Source organism: Panthera onca, chromosome A1, assembly GCF_046562875.1.
Source record: "Panthera onca isolate mPanOnc1 chromosome A1, mPanOnc1 haplotype 2, whole genome shotgun sequence".
In the NCBI taxonomy this organism is placed as follows: Eukaryota; Metazoa; Chordata; class Mammalia; order Carnivora; family Felidae; genus Panthera; species Panthera onca.
This window is the reverse complement of record NC_138339.1, coordinates 140,549,668-140,570,000: the sequence shown is the minus strand read 5'-3', so window position 1 is coordinate 140,570,000 and position 20,333 is coordinate 140,549,668. Positions and strand designations below refer to the sequence as shown.

At 36.0% G+C, this 20,333-nt stretch overlaps 1 long non-coding RNA gene across 1 annotated transcript in view; it reads left to right on the top strand.

The window, feature by feature from the left end:
• LOC132681638 (uncharacterized) overlaps positions 1-16,210 on the top strand; it is a 268,369-nt gene extending 252,159 nt beyond the window's left edge. The window contains exon 4 of the long non-coding RNA XR_009611160.1: positions 16,074-16,210. This is a non-coding gene — a long non-coding RNA (uncharacterized LOC132681638). The remainder of the gene's footprint in view (positions 1-16,073) is intronic.
• The last annotated feature ends 4,123 nt before the right edge of the window (positions 16,211-20,333 follow it).

Here is a 20,333-nt window from a genome sequence, read left to right as displayed (position 1 = left end):
ACAAATATATGTGCACCCAACACTGAAGCACCTAAATGTATTAAGCAAATAGTAATGGATCTGAAGGTAGAAAAACAATAATAGTAGAGGTCTTCATATCCCACTTTTAACAATGGATAGATCAACCAGACAGAAAATCAACAAGGAGACATAGGACTAGAAGCATACTTTAGACCAAATGGACTCAACATACCTAAACAGAACATTCCATCCAACAGCAGCAGGATACATATTCTTCTAAAGAACACACAGAACATTCTCAAAGAAAGATCATATGTTAGGTCAGAAGCCAAGTCATAGCAAATTTAGGAAGATTAAAATCATATCAAATCTTTTTTAAAATCTTTTTTTAAATGTTGATTTATTTTCGAGAGAGCAAGAGAGTCAAAGTATGAGTGGGGAAGGGGCAGAGAGAGAGGGAGACACAGAATCCAAAGCAGGCTTCAGGGCCTGAGCTGTCAGCACAGAACCCAATGCTGGGCTCAAACTCATGAGCTGTGAGATCATGACCTGAGCTGAAGTCAGACCCTTAACCAACTGAGCCACCCAGGTGCCCCTAAACCAAATATTTTCTGATAATAATAGTATGAATCTAGAAATCAATAATAACAGAAAAAACTGGATAACTTACAAATATGTGGAAATTATGCAGCACACTCCTGAATAACCAATAGGCGAAAGAAGAAACAAACCAACAAACAAAAATTGAAACAAACAGAAGTGGAAACACAACATACATAAAACTGTCAAAGCAGTTCTTAGAACAAAGTTTACAGTGGTAAATGCATACATCAAGAAATAAAAAAGGTATTTAAACAACATAACTGTACACCTCAAGGAACTAGAAAAACAGAGGCCAAACTTCACAGGGAAAAAAAAAAGGTATTACAAAGATCAGAGCAGAAATAAATGAAATAGATGCCAGAAAAATAATAGAAAATATCAGTGAAACTAAGAGCTTGTGTTTCGAAAAGATGAATTTGGCAAACTTTTAACTAGACCAAGACAAAAAGAAAACTCAAATAAATAAAATCTGAAATAAAAGAGGAGATATTCAACTGACCACAGAAATACATAGTGTCATAAAAGACTACTATGGACAATTATTTGTCAAAAAATTGGATAATCTAGAAAAATGAAGAAATTCTTAGGAACACACAATTTACCAAGACTGAATCAGGAAAAATTAAAAATCTGAACAGACCAATAATGAGGAAGGAGATTGTAACAGAAAAGCTTAGGGCCAGATGGTTTCACTACTGAACAATAATGAATATTTAAAGAAAAGTGATGCTAGTCCTTCTCAAGCTCTTCAAAAAATTGAATAAGAGGGAACATATCTGAACTCATTTTATAAGGCCAGTGTTACCCTGATGCCAAAACCAAATAAGGAAATTACAAGATAAGAAAACTACAAACCAAAACTCTGATAAATATACATGGAAATGTTCTCAACAAATGGTTGGCGAACCAAACTTAGCAAGTCATTAAAAGGGTCATATACTATAATCACTAAATTCTACTCCTGAAACCATTATTACACTACATATTAACTAACTTGATTTTAAATAAAATAAATAATAAATAAATAATAAATAAAATAAAAAAATAATAATAGAGTCATATACCATAATCAACTGGGATTTGTCCTTGGGATAAGAGGATGGTTCAAACATACACAAACCAATAAATGTGATATGCCACATCAATAGAATGACAGGCAAAAATCATACAATTAATAAATGTAGCAAAAATATTTGCTAAAATACAACATACTTTCATGATAAAGCATCATCAAATTGGTTATAGAAGGAACATAACTCAATATGATAAAGGTCACATACAACAAACCCACAGCTAACATTATACCCAGCCATGAAAGATTGAACGCTTTTTCTCTAAGATCAGAAATAAGACAAAAGTGCCAACTATCACCGCTATTCAACATAGTACTGCAGTACTAACCAGAACAATCAGGCAAGAAAAAGAAATAAAGGTGAGGGGCGCCTCAGTGGCTCAGTCAGTGAAGCATCCTGCTTTAGCGTAGGTCATGATCTCACAGTTCATGTGTTCGAGCCCTGCATTGGGCTCTGTGCTGATAGCTCAGAGCCTGGAGCCTGCTTTGGATTCTGTGTCTCCTTCTCGCTCTACCCCTCTCCCACTTGTGCTCTCTCTCTCTCAAAAATAAACATTAAAAAATTAAGAAAAGGAAATAAAAGTCATCCAAATTTGAAATAAAAGAGTAAAAGTCTATTTGCAGATGACATGATATTATGTATAGAAAAGTCTAAAGAGTCTACCAAAAAACTCAGAACCAATGAACAAATTCAGTGATGTTCAAGATATAAAAGCAACATACAGAAATCATTTGTGTCTAAACACTAAAAATAATGTCTAAAACAGAAATAGAGGAAATCATTCCACTTACAATTGCATCAAAAACAATAAAATATTTATAATTAAATTTAACCAAACAATTGAAAGACTTATACATTAAAAACTACAAGACCATGATGGAAGAAATTTAAGTAGACTCAAAAAAAAAAAAAAAAAAGGAAAGATATTCTGTGTTCATGGAATGCAAGAATTAATATTGTATTAATACATTGCATTAATATTGCAAAAATTTCCATTCTACCCAATTCAGTTATAAATTCAGTGCCATCTCTAACAAAATTTCAATGGTACTTTCTAAAAAAAGTGAAAAATCAAGTTTAAAATTTGTATAAAACCACACAAGAACCAGACTAACCAAAGCAAAGCTGAGGAAGAAGAATAAAGCTAGGAGTATCATGCTTCCTAATTTCAAAAATAAATAATTCGATTCTGTCAAACTAAAAGGCTATTGAACAGCAAGGAAACCATAACATTAAAAAGAAACCTATGGTACAGGAAAAGATATTTGCAAACCACATATCTGATAAGGTGTTATTATCTAAAATATATCAAGAACTTCTGCAACTCAATAGCAAAAAAAAAAAAACCCACAAAAACAAAAACAAAAAAAACCCCAAACAGTTCAATTAAAAAATGGGCAGAGGAAGCGAATAGATATTTTTCCAAAGAACATGTTTAAATGGCCAACAGGTAAACAAAAAGGTGTTCGGCGTCATTAATTACCAGGCAATTACAAGTCAAAACCACAGTGAGAGTTCACCTCACACCTGTTAGAATGGTTATTATTAAAAAGACAAAGTGCTGGTGAGGATATGGACAAAAGGGAATGCCCTATTGTAGGTTCCTTGTTGATGGAAATGTAAAATTGGGTACAGCCACTATGGGAAATGGCATGGAATTTGCTAAAAAAAAAAAAAAAAAAAAAAAAAAAAAAAAAAAAAAAGGCAAATAAACTGCATTATGATCCAGCAATCCTACTCCTGGGTATATATGCAAAAGAAACGAAAATGGTCTCTTGATATATCTGCACTCTGGTGTTCATTGAAGCTTTATTCATAATACCTAAGATATGCAAACAACCTGAAAGTCTGTCAACAGATGAATGGATAAAGAAAGGGTGTGGGCGTGTGTGTGTGTGTGCGTGTGTGTGTGTGTGTGTGTGTGTGTATACAATGGAATATTATTCAGCCATGAGAAGGAAGGAAATGTTTCCATTTGCACCTCCACAGGTGGACCTTGAGAGCATTATGCTAAGTGAAATACGTCAGACAGTAAAAGACAAATACTGCATGTCATTTATATATGGAATCTAAGAAATCTGAATTCATAGATGTAGAGTAGAATGATGTTGAAGGGTGAGGGGAATCGGTAAATGTTGGCCAGAGGGTACAGACTTTGACTTATTAAGACAAAAAATTGTAGGGATCTAATGTGTACAAGGGTGATTATGGTTAATTATGCTGTATTATATACTGGAAAGTTGCTAAGAGAGTAACTTAAATGTTCTCACCACACACACACACACACACACACACACACACACACTAGTAATTCTGTGATTTGATGGAGGAGTTAATGTCATGGTAGTAATCATTTTGCCATATATGGGTGTATCATATCAATATGTCCTACACCTAAAACTTACAAATGTTTTATGTCACTTATATCTGAATAAAGTCGGGGGAAAAAGCATACATAAAGAATAAAAATAAAGAATAGAAAAGAATAAACTAGGCAAATACTGACTAAAAGAATGCCAGGGAGTGTTTGGGGGGCTCAGTCAGTTAAGCATCCAACGTCTGCTCTGGTCATGATCTCATGGGTCGTGAGTTTGAGCCCTGCTTTGAGTGAGTTTGACTCCATTTCTGGTGAGCTCCAACCCTGCTTCAGGCTCCGCACTGTCAGTGCAGAGACTGTGTGAGATTCTCTTTCTTTTTCCCTCTGTCTCTCTGCCCCTCATGGGATTCTCTCTCTCCCTCTCTGGCCCTTCCTCTCTCTCTCTCTCTCCCTCTCTGGCCCTTCCTCTCTCTCTCTCTCTCTCTCTCTCTCTCTCTCTCTTCCTCCCCCCTCAAAAATACAAAATAAACTTGAAAAAAATAATAAAGCTGGAATAGCAATTCTAGAACCAGACAAAATAAAATTTAGGCAAAAAAATTAATAGTAAATTTTTTCAGTAGACTTGATATATCTGGTAACACACACACACACACACACACACACACAGCTACCAGTAGCAATTAGCAAATCCACCATCAAAGGGGAACTATCAAGCAGGTTTGAAATTATGTAAAAAAGTAGTTATGAACAGTACAAGTGTGTGTGTATTTTTATACACATAAATACAAATAATGTCAAACTTGCATGGTGACATCATTTCCTTTGTAGCCTTTATCACTTCTGACTTTTTTGAGTTCCAAGACAGAATGAAACTTGCTTGTCCTCTTGACTGTTGTATGCCCAACTTCTAGCACTGTTCATCATACAACTGTTTTTGGATGACTGAGTACGTTCAGGTTGCCCTAGTTTACATCTGCGGGATGTCAGAGCAACTACTCCAACAGACCTCCACTCGTGGCTCTGAAGATTTTTTTTACTGCCTAAACCCTGGAGAACCAGCCATTTATATTCATAAATTTGATGTGTGTGCCTGTGACTTCATCTAACAATTAGTTATTACACTTTCTTTTCAAACTTACACGTTACATTTTACTTAGTTGCCTATGTTCTCGCCTTAAGACTGCAACCAGTTTTTAAAATTCAGTATCATAGTCCACGTTTGAGCACATTATAATTATATTGGAACTCAATAACAAAAACATTGATTAAAACGTCAAACACTTACAATTTTAAAAGCACACTTGAAATACCTAATCATTTAAAGAAGAAAACAATGTAATAATAAAACTACTTTTAATTGAATGTTAAAAAAAATTCCCCATGTCACACTTGTAGGATACGGCTAAAATAGTACTTAGAGGGAATTCCGTTACCTTGAATGGGTTTACTGTATATAAGTAAAAGGACTAAACATCTAATTTAAGAGATTCAAAATGAAAACAAAACAATAAAATAACTCCAATGAAAAGAGAAGAAAATAATTACAGCACGTTTGGAAATCAGCGAGATTAAAACAACCATACCTTCAACAGCTCTAGGATCTTTTCAAACAAAAGACTAGTAAAACAGAGAAATTTTTAGTGTGATCAAAACTCATATTAAAAAAAAACAAAAACAAGAAACTTCAGGGGCACCAGGTGGCTCACTTGGTTAAGTGTCCAACTTCAGTTCAGGTCATGATCTTGTGGTTCACCAGTTAGAGCCACTCAAGGGGCTCTCTGTCCTCAGCCCAGAGCTGACTTAGAATCCTCTTTTTCTCTCCCTGCCCTTCCCCCACTTTCTCTCTCTCTCTGTCTCTGTCTCTCTCTCTCTCTTTCTCTCTCAAATAAATAAATAAACTTAAAAAAAAGAATTTTAACTCAGAAAAAGTATACATTTTAAAAGGTGGTAAAAGAACACTTTGGAAACATTATGGTAATAATCCCCTCTTTGTAATGTAAATTAACTGTATATATCCTGGAATTTATTGAAACCTACTCAAGAAATATGAATGTTCTTGTTATTGAAGAAATTAACTCATTATCTTAAAATATTTTCGTACACAGAAACCTACCCCCAAATTCAAATGATGTTACACATAAAATTTTGTCAAACATACAAGGAATTATTATTTCAATCCTCTACAGATTCCTCCACACAAAGCAAAAGCATGAATACCCGTGAAAAGGAGAATAATCATCCTCCAGAGATATTTGCATCCTAACCCCAGGACTGGTGAATATGTTACCACACACAGCAAAAGGGAATTTGCAGATGTATTAAGATATAAGTATAAATACTCTGCATTATCCAGGGAGACCCAGTGAAATCCCAAGCGTCCTTAAACATGAGATAGAGGGGCAGAGGAGGCGTGTCAAAGAGATACAGCAGTGGAAGCAGGTTCCAAAAGCTGCTTTGAAGATGGAAAAAGGATACTGAGCCCTAGGAAGGTGACCTCTAGCAGATCAAAAATGCAAGGAAATGAATTGTCTCTAAAGGGATTGAAAACCATGCAATCCTGCTGACATCTTTCTAGTAGCTCAGTGAGACCCATGTCCGACTTCTAACCTGTAGAACTGTAACATAATAAATTCGTATGGTCTTAAACCATTACATTTGTGATAATTTGTTACAGCCGTAATAGAAACCCAATACAATCCTCAGTGAATTTATGAAGCTAATATATTCTGTTTCTGTTTCTTTTTTTGTTTTGCTTTTGTTTGTTTTTTAGAGAGAGAGCATGAGCACAGGAGAGGGGCATAGAGAGGTAGAGGAAGAGAGAGAATCATAAGCAAGTTTCACGCTCAGTGCAGAGCTGGATGCAGGGCTTGATCCCATGACCCTAGCATGGTGACCCGAGCCGAAACCAAGAGTCAGACACTCAACCGACTGAGCCACCTAGGTACTCCAAAGCTAATATATTCTTGATACAAATCCCACATAAATTCAGAAAGAAGAAAGGAAACTTCATGGCAATCTTATTTTTGCAACAAAACAAAAATACCAGCAAACTGAATTGACCAATGTGTCGAAAAGAATACATTTTACACTAGTATGGTTTAATAAGGGATGCAAGGATGTTTTAACATTAATAAAGGAGGAAACTCCATATGATCTGCACAAAAGATTAAAAATCTTTCTAATAAAAATTCACCACATATTCTATAATAGTCAAACCAGCAATAGAAGGAAATCTTAAAAATATTCTGAAAAACTTCAGGAAATAATCTTACTAGTGAAATGCTAGAATAATTTCCTTTGACATCAGAAATAAGACAAGGATACTCACCATCATCTCCTCAAAAGATATTCTATTAGTTCTAACGAATTTAGGAATATAATAAGAAAAAATAAATGGTATAAGAAAAGGAGAAATAGAAGCAAAAAGTTAACTATTCAATTTACATATAATAGGGTTTTTTTTTTTTTTTACGTATTTGTAGAAAGGGATTTACTAAGGACTTTATTAGTATTGCTCGTATACTGTTTCTAAGGCTAAGTGGTATGTACATTGAGGTATAGTATTATCCAATCCTTATGGATGTCCTTACCTGTGTACTATGACAGAACATGTTTTTTAATCACAAAAATCTTTAAAAAATTTTTTTTGTTTTATTTTACATCTACAGTCTCTTGTTATATATTGTATATAATTTAGTATTACACTATCACTTTCTTCACACCCTTTGTTAGTAGTGCTATCCAAATCTGGAGTCAATAAATACAAGTTTTGGGGCACCTGGGTGGCTCAGTCGGTTAAGCATCTGACTTAGGCTCAGGTCATGACCTAGTGGTTCGTGAGTTCGAGCCCTGTGTTGGGCTCTGTGTTGACCGCTCAAAGCCTGGAGCTTGCTTCAGATACTGTGACTCCCTCTCTTTGCCCCTCTCCTTCTCTCTCTCTTAAAAATAAATAAATATTATATATTAAAACAAAATAATAAATACAAGTTTTTATATGACTCCACAGATTAGAATATCTATTGATTATTTCCTGAAATGTAGATGCTGTAAATTTCTTCTATCAACACAATCTTAGTCTTTTTAAATTTTTTTAATGTTTATTTATTTTTGAGAGAGAGACAGAGCATGAGTGGGGGAGGGGCAGAGAGAGAGGGAGACACAGAATCTGAAGCAGAATCTGAAGCAGAGCCCAATGTGGGGCTCGAACTCACAACTGTAAGATCATGACCTGAGGCGAAGTCGGACGCTTAACTGACCTACCCACCCAGGCGCCCTAAGAGAATCTTAATCTTGAATATTAGGGACTGTTTAGAGAGCCACATCACTACTAATTCATACTCTATTTTGATTTAGCTACACTATCTACTCCCAAACTCTATAACTGAATGAACCTGTGCTTCATTCAGCCTTTAATGTATCCATTCAACAAATAGGAATTGAGTGGTATGTCTTAAGAATTCTGTTAGATGCAGGGGTTTATGTGGCTCACAGTCTAATAGGAAAGACTTACGATGAATCAGTTAAAGTACAGCATGATACATTCTAAGTCAGATTGAGTGGGAAGGAAGTCAGGAGAACAAAATCAAATCTTTCTCAGGTCCCAGCATTGGCATTTGTCACAGCTCTGTTATATCACAGTACATTCCGTCCAGTAGTTTGAAATCCGGAACTCACTCTACGTGGCAAGAAACGAAACAAAAGAAAAAAAAAAAAGAAAGAAAAGAAAAGAAACGTGAGGCAGGAACCAGAAGGTTTGTTGGTGTTGTTGTTACCACATTAGAGAATTTATATCCTATCCTGAAGGTGTTGGATACCAACTTCCTTGTAACTTAACCAAGGAAGTGAGAACATGTTTTACACCTGTAAAATATTACTTTGATCACCAAAGCAGAGTCGAAGCCTGAAGAAGTTAAATTACACACTCAAGAGCTATAGGTGAGGGGCGCCTGGGTGGCTCAGTCGGTTAAGCGGCCGACCTCACCTCAGGTCATGATTCACAGTTCGTGAGTTCCAGCCCTACATCGGGCTCAGTGCTGACAGCTCAGACAGCCAGGAGCCTGCTCAGACAGCTGACAGCCAGGAGCCTGCTTCAGATTCTGTGTCTCCCTCTCTCTCTGCCCCTCCCCAACTCATATTCTGTCTCTTTCTCAAACATCTAAATAAAACATAAAAAAATTTTTAAAAATTATAGATGAAATCAGAGGTGGGATTTTGAACAGCATTTGAATTAGAATCCCCGAGGTAAATCTTGTCTGTTAGCTACCTTCGTAAAGTTCTTTAATATCTTCTCAAATTGCATGATTGAGTCCTGCAATCTAAGGTGTGGATGAATGAGAATGTAGTTTTGGGGAAAACTATGCAATGAAGTGTTACTGTCATACACTGTTATATCATTAAAGAATGAAATCAGCAAATAATGCCTGCTTTGTTTTCAGTGTTTATATGAGCTTTTCGCCCATTGAAAGCTTATTTCTACAACTAAACTGCTTCAGCTTACAATTGCAGGCTTTTAATGCTTCTTCAGAGTCTACATCATGAAATACTCGTAACTCAAATGACTAAGAATGGGAATAGGGTAGATTAAATTCCAGTCCTTAAAAGGTGTTAAAGAGGCTTCCTTCCTAGCCCAACTTCTAATTACTCTCAGAAACAGTAACTAGCCATTAGCTCTATAAATACTAGCATTGTTGTCTTAGAAGACAACCTTCAAGGTGGAAATAGACAGTTTTGTGTAGCCCCTTCTAATACTTCATTTCAGCCACTTTCAAGTGTATATTTGCAACAAGCCATGCCTTGATGGGCCCCCGCGGGTGCAACATGGTTGTAAGTCATATGCTCAGTAGGAATTATTCTGAAGTTATCCTTTGCTGGAGGTGATTTGCATTTCAGTTCGAATGTTTCAAGTCAGAATAAGTTTTTCCCTATTGTAAGCTATAAGAGCCAAGAGCCATGATGAATCAATGATCTACATGTTTAAGAAAGTTTCAAAAGAACTTTAAAATATCAGCAACTGGATTAGTGTGCAGATATTCTGTGTCCTATGTACTCTCTGAGAAGTGGGATGGTCTTCTCGGGCCAGAATGCCACTTCATGTGACAATTGTGTTTCCTTAGGTACCTAAAATCTGTGGATTATTCTTTGCTCAGTCTCCTACTTAGAGGAGACAGTGGCCTTTTAAAAATCTAGAGTATATCAGGGCCACCTGGGTGGCTTAGTCTGTTAAGTATTCAACTTCTGCTCAGGTCATGATCTTGCAGTTTGTGACTTCAAGCCCCACATCTGTCTCACTGGTCTCTTCAGAGCCCACTCTGGATCTGCTGTCTCCCTCTCTCTGCCTCTCCCCTGATTGTGCTCTCTCAAAAATAAATAAAACATTTAAAAAATTTTTAAAGAAAAATCTAGAGTATATCAAGTAGCACCAGTCTTGGTTAAAACCTTTTAGAAGCCCACTCTTGTGCCCTTGGGATAAACTCCAAAATCTGTAACACAGCTCCAGGGCTCTGTGTGATCTAGGCAGTGCCTTTTCTCCGTGTTCTTCACCAGACCAACTGGCTAGTTCTCAAACACAGACACATACAAACCGGTCTTATAGTTTCTCAAACACACAAAATTCTCATCCTCTTCAGGACATTTCCACTTGTTCCTAAAACCAGAATCTCTGCCCTATACTCCGTACTTAACTAATTCCTACCAACCTTCAGATCTCAGCTCAACCTTGACTTCCTGACCTCCTTGAAAAAGTTAATCAGCCCCAGTCTATCTGGGAACCGTTATATTTTCCAAGTACATTATGTTTTTTTTTCATATCTGATGGGAAGGAGTTCTACTGGCATACTGAGATGAGATCCATTCCAAAATGAATATATTAAAAATCATACGCCTGGGTGGCTCAGTCAGTTAAGCATACTACTTGATTTCAGCTCAGGTTGTGATCTCATGGTTCAGGGGATCGAGTCTTGCAAGTCTTTGTGCTGACAGTGTGGAGCCTGCTTGGAATTCTTCCTCTCCATGTCTGTCTGTCCCTCAACTACTTTCGTGTTCTCTCTCTCTCTCAAAATAAATAAGCATTTAAAAAAATCATACAAACTGTATTATGTTAGGAAAATAAGTCATTATATATTTGTGTTTTTGTTTAACTAATGTGAGTGTTCTACCTTTAAACATTATATACTGAAAGTCCTTGAAGATAAAGACTATTTTGTTGTGTTTATCACTGTATACTCTTGCTCAAGTCCTGATAGATTTTTTATAATAAATGTATAATTATTTATGATAAATAATTGGTATAATAAAAAAAATTGAAGACAGATATCATACAATTCATTCATTGACAGAAAGACAGCACATGGCAAAGGTTGGGATAATATTTTGGCCATTATATTTCAAATAGAAGTAGACCAGTAGATGTTTTCTCTGAGGTTTTGCTAACCCTTGTCTTAATTTAAAGTGGTATTAACAATACTGAATTAGGATCTAATGTTAAGCAATAGCTCTTATAAATAAGTGACTTATTTTTATCTGTCATTCCAGCACCATTTGTTGAAGAGGTTTCCTTTCTCTACTGAATTGCCTTTGCATACATGTGTAGGGCTATTTGTGGACTTTCTCTTCTGTTCCATGATCCTTTGCTCTTTCTCTATACTGCTACCACATGCTCTTGATTACTGTGGCTTTTTCATAATTTTTAAAATACAGTTGTATAACTCTTGCAAGCTCATTCTTATATTTCAAGAGTGTTTTTTTAATTATTCAAGATCCTTTGTTATTTTCATTCAAATTTTAGAACCAATTTTTAAATTTCTAAAAAAGAGAACTGTTGGAATTAAAAAAAAATTAATGCTTATTTATTTTTGAGAAAGAGACAGAGAGACAGCATGTGAGTGGGGAGGGACAAAGAGAGAGGGAGGCATAGAATCCGAAGCAGGCTCCAGGCTCCAAGCTGTCAGCACAGAGCCTGACACAGGGCTCAAACTTATGAACTGTGAGATTGTGACCTGAGCCAAAGTCACCCAGGCTCCCCTGGAATTTTTATTATGATTACATTAAATCTATACATTAATTTTAGAAGAATGTAGGTCTTACCATGTTTGTTGTCTTCCAACCCATGATGATATATCTTTCTACATATTAGGTTTTATTTAATTCACTTAGCAATGTTTTACATATTTCAATAAGGGTATCTTGCATATCTTTCGTTAAATTACTTCATAAGTATTTTATTTTTGATGCTATTATCAATGTGTTCTATATTTTACTTTGATTGTTTCTTGCTTATATATGGAAATACAGTTAATTTTGGACTTTTGACCTTGTATTCAGCAACATGTTAGTTCTAGTAGATTTTGATGATTTCTTGGTGTTCTCACTACAAGTAATCATGGATTGTGAACAAAGGCAATTTCTTCCTTTCAATCATTATTTCTTTTATTTCTTTTTCTTGCTTCATTATACTGGCTAGTAACTATGTTCATAACTACAAATTTTTCATAGATGTATGTTATCAGGTTCAGGAAGTTCTCGGTATTGCTAATATGTTGAGAGTCTCTTTTATTTATTATAAAAGGGTGTTGATTATACAGATATTTTTCTACATTATTCTGTTAATGTGGTGAATAAATAATTAATTTTTTAGTATTAAACCTATCTTTCATTCCTGGAGTAACATTTGGTTGTGATCTATTATACTTTTTATATATTACTGGGTTCAATTCACTAATATTTTGTTAAGGATTTTTTGTATCATTGTTTATGATAGTTTTAGGTCTGTGGTTTTCTTTCTTAAAATATCTTTGCATAAAATTTTGCATAATATTGATATTATTATTGATACTTTTTCCTTAAAACTTAATGTAATTCATCATTGAAACCACCTAGTCATGAAAAATAAATGGTATATTTTAAAGGACAGAGGAGGATAGTGGGGGAATTTGTTTTTTCAGTGTTTATTTATTTTTGAGAGACAGAGTGTGAGCAGGGGAGGGGCAGAGAGAGGGAGACACAGAATCTGAAGCAGGCTCCAAGCTCTGAGCTGTCAGCCCGGAGTCTGACACAGGGCTCCAATTTACAAACCGCGAGATCATGACCTGAGCAGAAGTCACGTGCTCAACTGACTGAGCCACCCAGGCACCCCATATAGTAAAGGGATTTTTACAAAGAAGTGTTTTTCCAGTTTTTATGTTTTAGTTTTTCCCCTAATTTTCATGTTAGTGTTTCATAAAAGGAGTGCAGAAGTGAACTAAGCGATTAAAAATATCACTCTACAAACCTACCATCAGAGCACTTTATTGTCTCTGCTAAGTGTACCTGGCAGGACACAATGGAAGAACAGTATCTATGACAGGGATCCCTCAGGTGTAGTATTAATATAAGAAGTCACTTGTTCTTATTCATTCCTATCATGGACAAGTTGTCAATGTTGTAGAGAGTTTACTGGGTAGGGAGAATGGAGTACTATAGTCTCTTTAAATTAAAGGAGAGTTTATTCACCTATTAATGATGATGAAGATGCCACTGTAATCTTCCTTGCAATCAAAACTCTCTCCTCTCTGATGGTAACCTTTAAAAAGGGATAGCTAAAAAATCAAATACCTCTATTTTTCATACCTTCCTTCCCTATTTTCAGCCCAGTTTTCTCATCATTAGAAAAGTATAGATTAACTAATAATCACTAATGACTATATTTATCACTCATCTTTGTCTACTTTTCTGTCGAGCTAGTTTAATACTGCGGAAGTTTAATACTACCAATACCAGCCTATGTAGTATGTTGTTAATTTTTTATTTTTATTACATGTTAGCATGTTTAACACACACAGAATTTGAAACACACCAATTGCTGTAATAGTGTAAAATATAAAAATTATAACAATGATAGTAACAACCAAGGAGGGAAATAGAGGAAAAAATACAGCCCTCAGGACCCATCACATACACCAATGCAGCAGCTGGTCCTTGTCATTTTATCTTACCACCGTCCATTTCCCTTACCTTTCTTTAGCTTTTCAGCCAGCACTTTTAGACACATTGTCAAATAGAGTGGCTTACAGTTTTCTTCTTGAGGTACATAAGCCATTTAGACTTCTACTTGGTCACAGTTGTTATGACATCCTAAAATATTTACATTCAAACCTATTTCCTTTGATATTCCACAGGTATTGATCCGGACAATGTGACCTTATTTTCTGCCTGCTCCTGTGACATTAGTGGTCCAGCATGGTCAAATGATAGTTTTAGTTTCCAGTTATTAGCATTCTTCATTTCTTAGCTGAAAACCAAGGAATCTAATTTGGTTCTTTTCAGTGGAAAGGTACATATTAAGGGCAGAAGCAACGATTCTTGTTTGACTTTTGAGGAATGAGCCTCTCCAGAGATGCTTTTGATTCTGCTCTGGGCAGACTGCTCTCATTTCGATGAGCCATAGCAAAGCTGGTGCTTCCATGAATGTTCTGATTCAGCCACAGTACGACCAGCGTAGTATGTATCCTATTTTCACCAAACCAGATTCTGACTTGAAGTCTCACATGTGTGTATATCTGATTGATGAATCAGCAATCACATACTGAGCCTTAGCTGCAAAGGAGTCTGAACAAAAAGGAATTTTTATTATTCTGTCTCTTGCACATGAGAAGTGGTTTGGAAGGGGGACTGAGTGACTCATTCACAATATTCAATACACTTGGTAAAAACTATACCTTCTTTGTATAAGTAAAACTTTACTACAGCCCAGAGTGGAAAACATATACAACATCCTACAAGACAGCTCCCAAATTCGTAAATTTTCATCTTCTAGGTGAAGCCACTGGTGAGACTTTGATTCTTGCTGTTCCAATACTTCCAAATATCGAATGCTTGAAAATACCAGTGAATCTCAAACACACGTGCCTCTTAACTTATTTATTTCCTCATTAAATGTATTTTTTTGCCCATGCATATTTTTATGCCCATGTCCATATATTGTGTGGAATATCATCATGGTATATAGGGAATTTGGTAAGTCCACATAAGATGATACTGTCAGAAGTAAATTCAGAATAAGTGTCTTATTGTTATTTGGAGTAAGAAGAAAATTACTGCTCACTTCATGGTGGAAGGGATCTAATAGAATCTGTCTGCCACCAAGGCTTGCAGCGTATCTTGATGCATGTTACTATAAAGGGATCTCAAGGCTAGTTGAATTTCTAAAAGCATGTACCTTCAACTGCCAAACGGAGTTCCAGCAGTAATGATGGGATCATTAGTGATGGTAGAGTTGACCTTGTAGAAGGCAGCCTATGTCATTGTGCCCATGCATAATCTACTTCCCTATCCTATGGCAGCTTTTTCAAGATCATTGAGCAAGCTGAGGTCTGGGTGGCAAAGAAGGATAACTGATATTCACAAAAGGGTCACCTTACTCTTTTCATTTGTTAAGGCTTTTTTTTTTGAGGGGTTCTTTTAGTAAGCATCTAGAGAAGATTCAAGAACTATCTTGATAGGCTGAGGCACATACTCTTTCTCCAATAATATTGCCATTAACCCTCCATCTATCACCTGAAACCCTGATTCTTAGACTACACTGTCAGCCACTGGCTGGGCCATATTTTCTTCTAGATGAAGTAGACAATAAACCTGCACTACTCAGGCTTCTTGCAGTGCACTTCTAGGACACAATGAAAGACACTGTCATACCGTAAAGTTCTGTTTCTAAATAGAGTAGACCTATTTTTAGCAGTCCTCAGAATTTTGAATTTTATTCCATGACATTAGTCCAGAATTTTAAATCTGATTTTGAATCTTTTATTTTATGTTATCTAATGCTATCAGAAAAAAAAATGGTTTCTCTGGACCTGTAATATTTGCTGTAAATTTTCTGTAGTGTCATTTGTCCAATTCTTCAGCGTTTCTACCTCAGTGAGACTATGGTCAGTGGGTCGCAGGAGATAATCCATTTCACTAGTTTTGACCCTGTATTCCATAAGCTATTTGCCCTCCTAAAATAAGGAAAAGATTCAATGCATTTTCAAAATTTCTTGGCATGACATACAATTCTAAATATTCCACATGTCCCTGAATATCTTTTGCCTGCAATTCACTCTCTGGTGTCAATATCTGTATAATTTAAGTATCCGTTTTATTGACAGGCCACAGAAATCAACTCTGGACAAGTAGCTGAGGTAGATAATAGGAATCAAAGGAATAACTGAGGAGATGAGGCCAACAGAAAGATTGAATGAGGAAATCTTGGAGGAGCCTAACAAGAAGAACATGTGGATTTTCTTTTCAGGTATGCCCATCAAAGTAATTCTACTCCAACAGACGTTTTTCTGCTACTTTGCCAATTTTCAGATTCCTTGGGTAATATCTCTGATTGGCTCAGTTTAGAACAGTTTTTAAGGGAGGAGGGTTGGAAGGATGGAAACCGAGTCTTAATGACAGTTAAGAGTCAGCAGGTCTGTGTAGGGGGTCCTTCACAGAGAATAAGGAATCAGAGAAGTGAGGACCCTGTCAGAGTGTAGTACCCTCTTTTCTTAGGCCATCATGGTAGGATAGAAAGGCACTAATGGGCACAAGTCATCTTCAACATTTAAAAAAATTATTAATTTATTTTGAGAGAGATAGAGGGAGATTAGGGGAGGGGCAGAAAGAAGGAGACAGAATCCCAAGCAGGCTCCATGATGTCAGTGCAGAGCCTGATGCGGGGCTCAAACTCACAAACCATGAGTTCATGACCTGAGCTAAAATCAAGAGTCAGATGCTCAACCCACTGAGCCACCCAGGCGCCCCCATCTTCAACATTTTTAAGACTCAGTCTTGACTAAATATTATGCATTTCCTTTCTACTTTTTCTTAAAATTAATGATTATATAAAATTGTCATTTTTGCCTAGTAAATTCACTGACACACTAGTCTCTCCTAAAGAGTTTACCTGTGGTGTTCTGTATGAGCATGTTTGTTCAATAAGTCATTATCAAAACTTTTTCCCTTGAAAGGTTAGACTACTTATTTCAGCTAATTTAGAAGCTGTAAAATATTTCAACACATGTAAAATCGGTGAGGTGTATATTTTTATAGATGAGAATTCTTTTTCACTTGCCTACAGCTTTTATTTGCATTTTGCAAATTTATCATAAATGTGCTGACAACAGAAAATAGCACTCAAGGTTCTGAGATAACTAGTTAAGTCATGTAGTTATCGGCTATATTTTGGAGAGAGTTCCACTAAAGTAAATAAAAAGGAAATTACTAGGCAAAAAAAGTGTCAATGGTATTAAACAAATTCAGGAAAAACCCTACTTGCAAGACTACGGCACCAACAGCACTTTTAACTTTTGTCTTTGGCTGTGGAGCATTTATAGTCCTGCCATAGCCATTTGATCACCATCTGAGTTGGACGTTGCATTTGTACAAAACGCTTGTTAGGATTGTGTAAATGTGAAAAAATGCCAGAGAAACTGTTGCCAAAGGACAAATGAATGTGTCATTCCTAAATGAAAATAGACAGAATAATTGATATGTTTGTCACACATTTGATTTTACTCTGACTTCCTTAAAGAGCCTTTTCTGCCTTTCCCTCTTGCTCTTTCGTATTGTTCATTTGACTATGTGATCTTGCTGCTTGGTCTTGGAGACATTTTTGGGAAAGAATCCAAGTGTTTTCTTCTCTGTTCCAGATGTTTTCAATACTGTGTGGCTGACATAAAGTCTAACAAACAATAAAAGGATACTTTTTCACAAGAAGTAGTTTGTAAGTCACAGTAACTCATGGTACAAAGAGGGGAGGTTAAACAACCTTGTTGTAAAGTTAAAGAATCAGGTGCTAATCCACACAGAGCTCTGCCTGTCAGATGATTAGCACATTTGGGAACCAAAGTTAGGAAAGGAAACTTGAAACAAATAACCGGAATGAAGGATTAGACTTTGAAAGCTGTATATGTACTAAGACATGATGTAAAGCAAACTGAACAAAAATGAATATTGTATTACCAAGATATGGTATTGGACAGTAAAATAGAAAACACAATATGAGTCTTTAGACTACAGAGAAATAAATGGTGTCCCCACTCTTTATTTCTATTTTATTTAAATCCATTTACCTTCAGACTAAAATGAATTTATTCAAATATCTATGTGAATGTATGGATTGCAGAATAACAAAGAAGACCATATGTGCTGTTAATAGTTTTCACATCCATCAAGACAGAGAACATTTGTGTAGATGGAGACATTTACACATATAATTATATACTGTATGCATATATATTACATAAATATCTCCATTGGATGTAAAGAAAATAAGGAATGTTTTTAACATTTTGAATGAAAAATATTAATGACAAGGATGAGATTTATTGGTATAAATAAATGTATAAGAATCATTTTATGTGGGTGGTGTCTCCTGCTATAAATTCCCACTCCCCCGAAGATTTATATTGGATACCAATATAAATATTGGAATGTATATTAATTGGATATTATTTATATTGGATACCAAACAACTTATAGCTACCAATGAATATGAAATGAAACTTATTACTCATGCAGTAGACCACTGAAGGACTTCCGAAGGGGAAGTGTAGAAATTCTGCAAGGGAGGAAACCAAGAGCAAAGCAGAGAGAGTACATGGGGTCCTTGTGGTGACTTGGGCATGAGTCTGGGGAAGGGCCCATGTGCTGGGTGGGAGTGTTTGCAGGTGGGTTTGCCACTGACCTCATAGGATGTGTGGCACACGGGGACTCTCATCGTGCTTGCCCTGTGTGGGGGCAGCAGGAAAGAGAGGTGGGAAACTAAAAGCTGTCAGGTCAGTCATAAAAAATGGTGTCCAGATTAATCAACTACATAAGCATGGCTTTATTTCTGGGCTCTCCATTCCATTGATCTGTGTGTCTGTTTTTGTGCCAGTACCAATACTGTTTTGATTATTAGAGCTTTGTAATGTATCTTGAAATCTGGAATTGTGACACCTCTAGCTTTGTGCTTCTTTCTCAAGATTGCCTTGATTATTAGGGGTCTATTGTGGTTTCAAGCAAATTTTAGCATAATTTGTTCTAGTTCTGTGAAAAATGCTGTTGGTGTTTTGACAGGCAGTGCATTGAATCTGTAGGTTGCTCTGTGGAGAGCATAGCAGAATGTATAAACTTGTCCAATCACTATGCCGTGCCCCAGAAACAAATGTAACATCTTGTGTGAACTATACATCAATTAAGAAAAATGGAGTCCAGTTCTTTATTACGAGAATAAATGGGGAAGATATCATGTGATATTTTGGAAGTTTCAGTCAAATGAGGAAGAGATGGGCTAAGCAAAACAAGGCTTTGAATTAGAGAGAGAAATACGTGTACGGCTCTGTCAGATGAGACTATTCTCTGTAAGGCTAAGAAGAACTTTGGCAAGACTAGAGCGTTGTCTCTGGTAGAGACTTCTGTGGTAGCTCTGGGAGTACTGAGAACAGGAGCTGGGCTGTGCTAAATTAAGGAGTATTTGTGAAGAATTTTAGAATGATTTAGTAAAGTTCCACGTAATCGATGATTAGAGTGATAAGAACAGGAAAAGTGAAGATCACAAGTGAAGGTTTCTTTTCCTCAGAGAAACATCTGAAGGTAGAATTATGATATGCGTTCTCTCTACTGGCTTACTAGGTTTAGCATTCCATTGGAATTTTGGGTTAAGAATAGAATAAAAATCACCTTTAGTAGAACAGTATATTTAAAATCACTTAAGGAAAATAATGCTTTCCTGAAAAACAATGTTAACTACAAATATTTATGGTGTATACCCTGTATCATAATTGTGTTAGGTATTCTGATATGTATAAGGATTGATATTTTCAAAAGCATGATTATTTAACATGTAAAACATTTTTTTTTTCCAGAAAAATAGGCTTTCCGTGGAAAAAAGTCCATAATATAAAACCTGATACTTTCCTATATGTTCTATTCAGTCAGTGTTTTTCTCTAGGATAAGGTACAAAACATTATGCTTCTTATCCCCCAAAATATTTGTTGCTGGTTTATTTAATGGGTGTAATGAAATATTTCATAATTTTTACATATTCTTTACAGAAAAATTCAGATTTACTTTCTACCTATTGCACTATGGGGACTCTTTTTATTCCTGATAAAACTGAAGAAGAGAAACATTAATTGAAATATCGTAGGCCCCTATTTTTAGACCAACAAACGGTCTTAGTCCCAGCAGCCTCTGAAGGGTGATGAGTAGTGTGTGCTTAAAAGGTAGAGATTTTCAGGGCACCTGGGTGGCTCAGTCGGTTAAGCGGCCGACTTTGGCTCAGGTCATGATCTCGCGGTCCGTGAGTTCAAGCCCCGCATCGGGCTCTGTGCTGACGGCTCAGAGCCTGGAGCCTGTTTCAGATTCTGTGTCTCCTTCTCTCTGACCCTCCCCA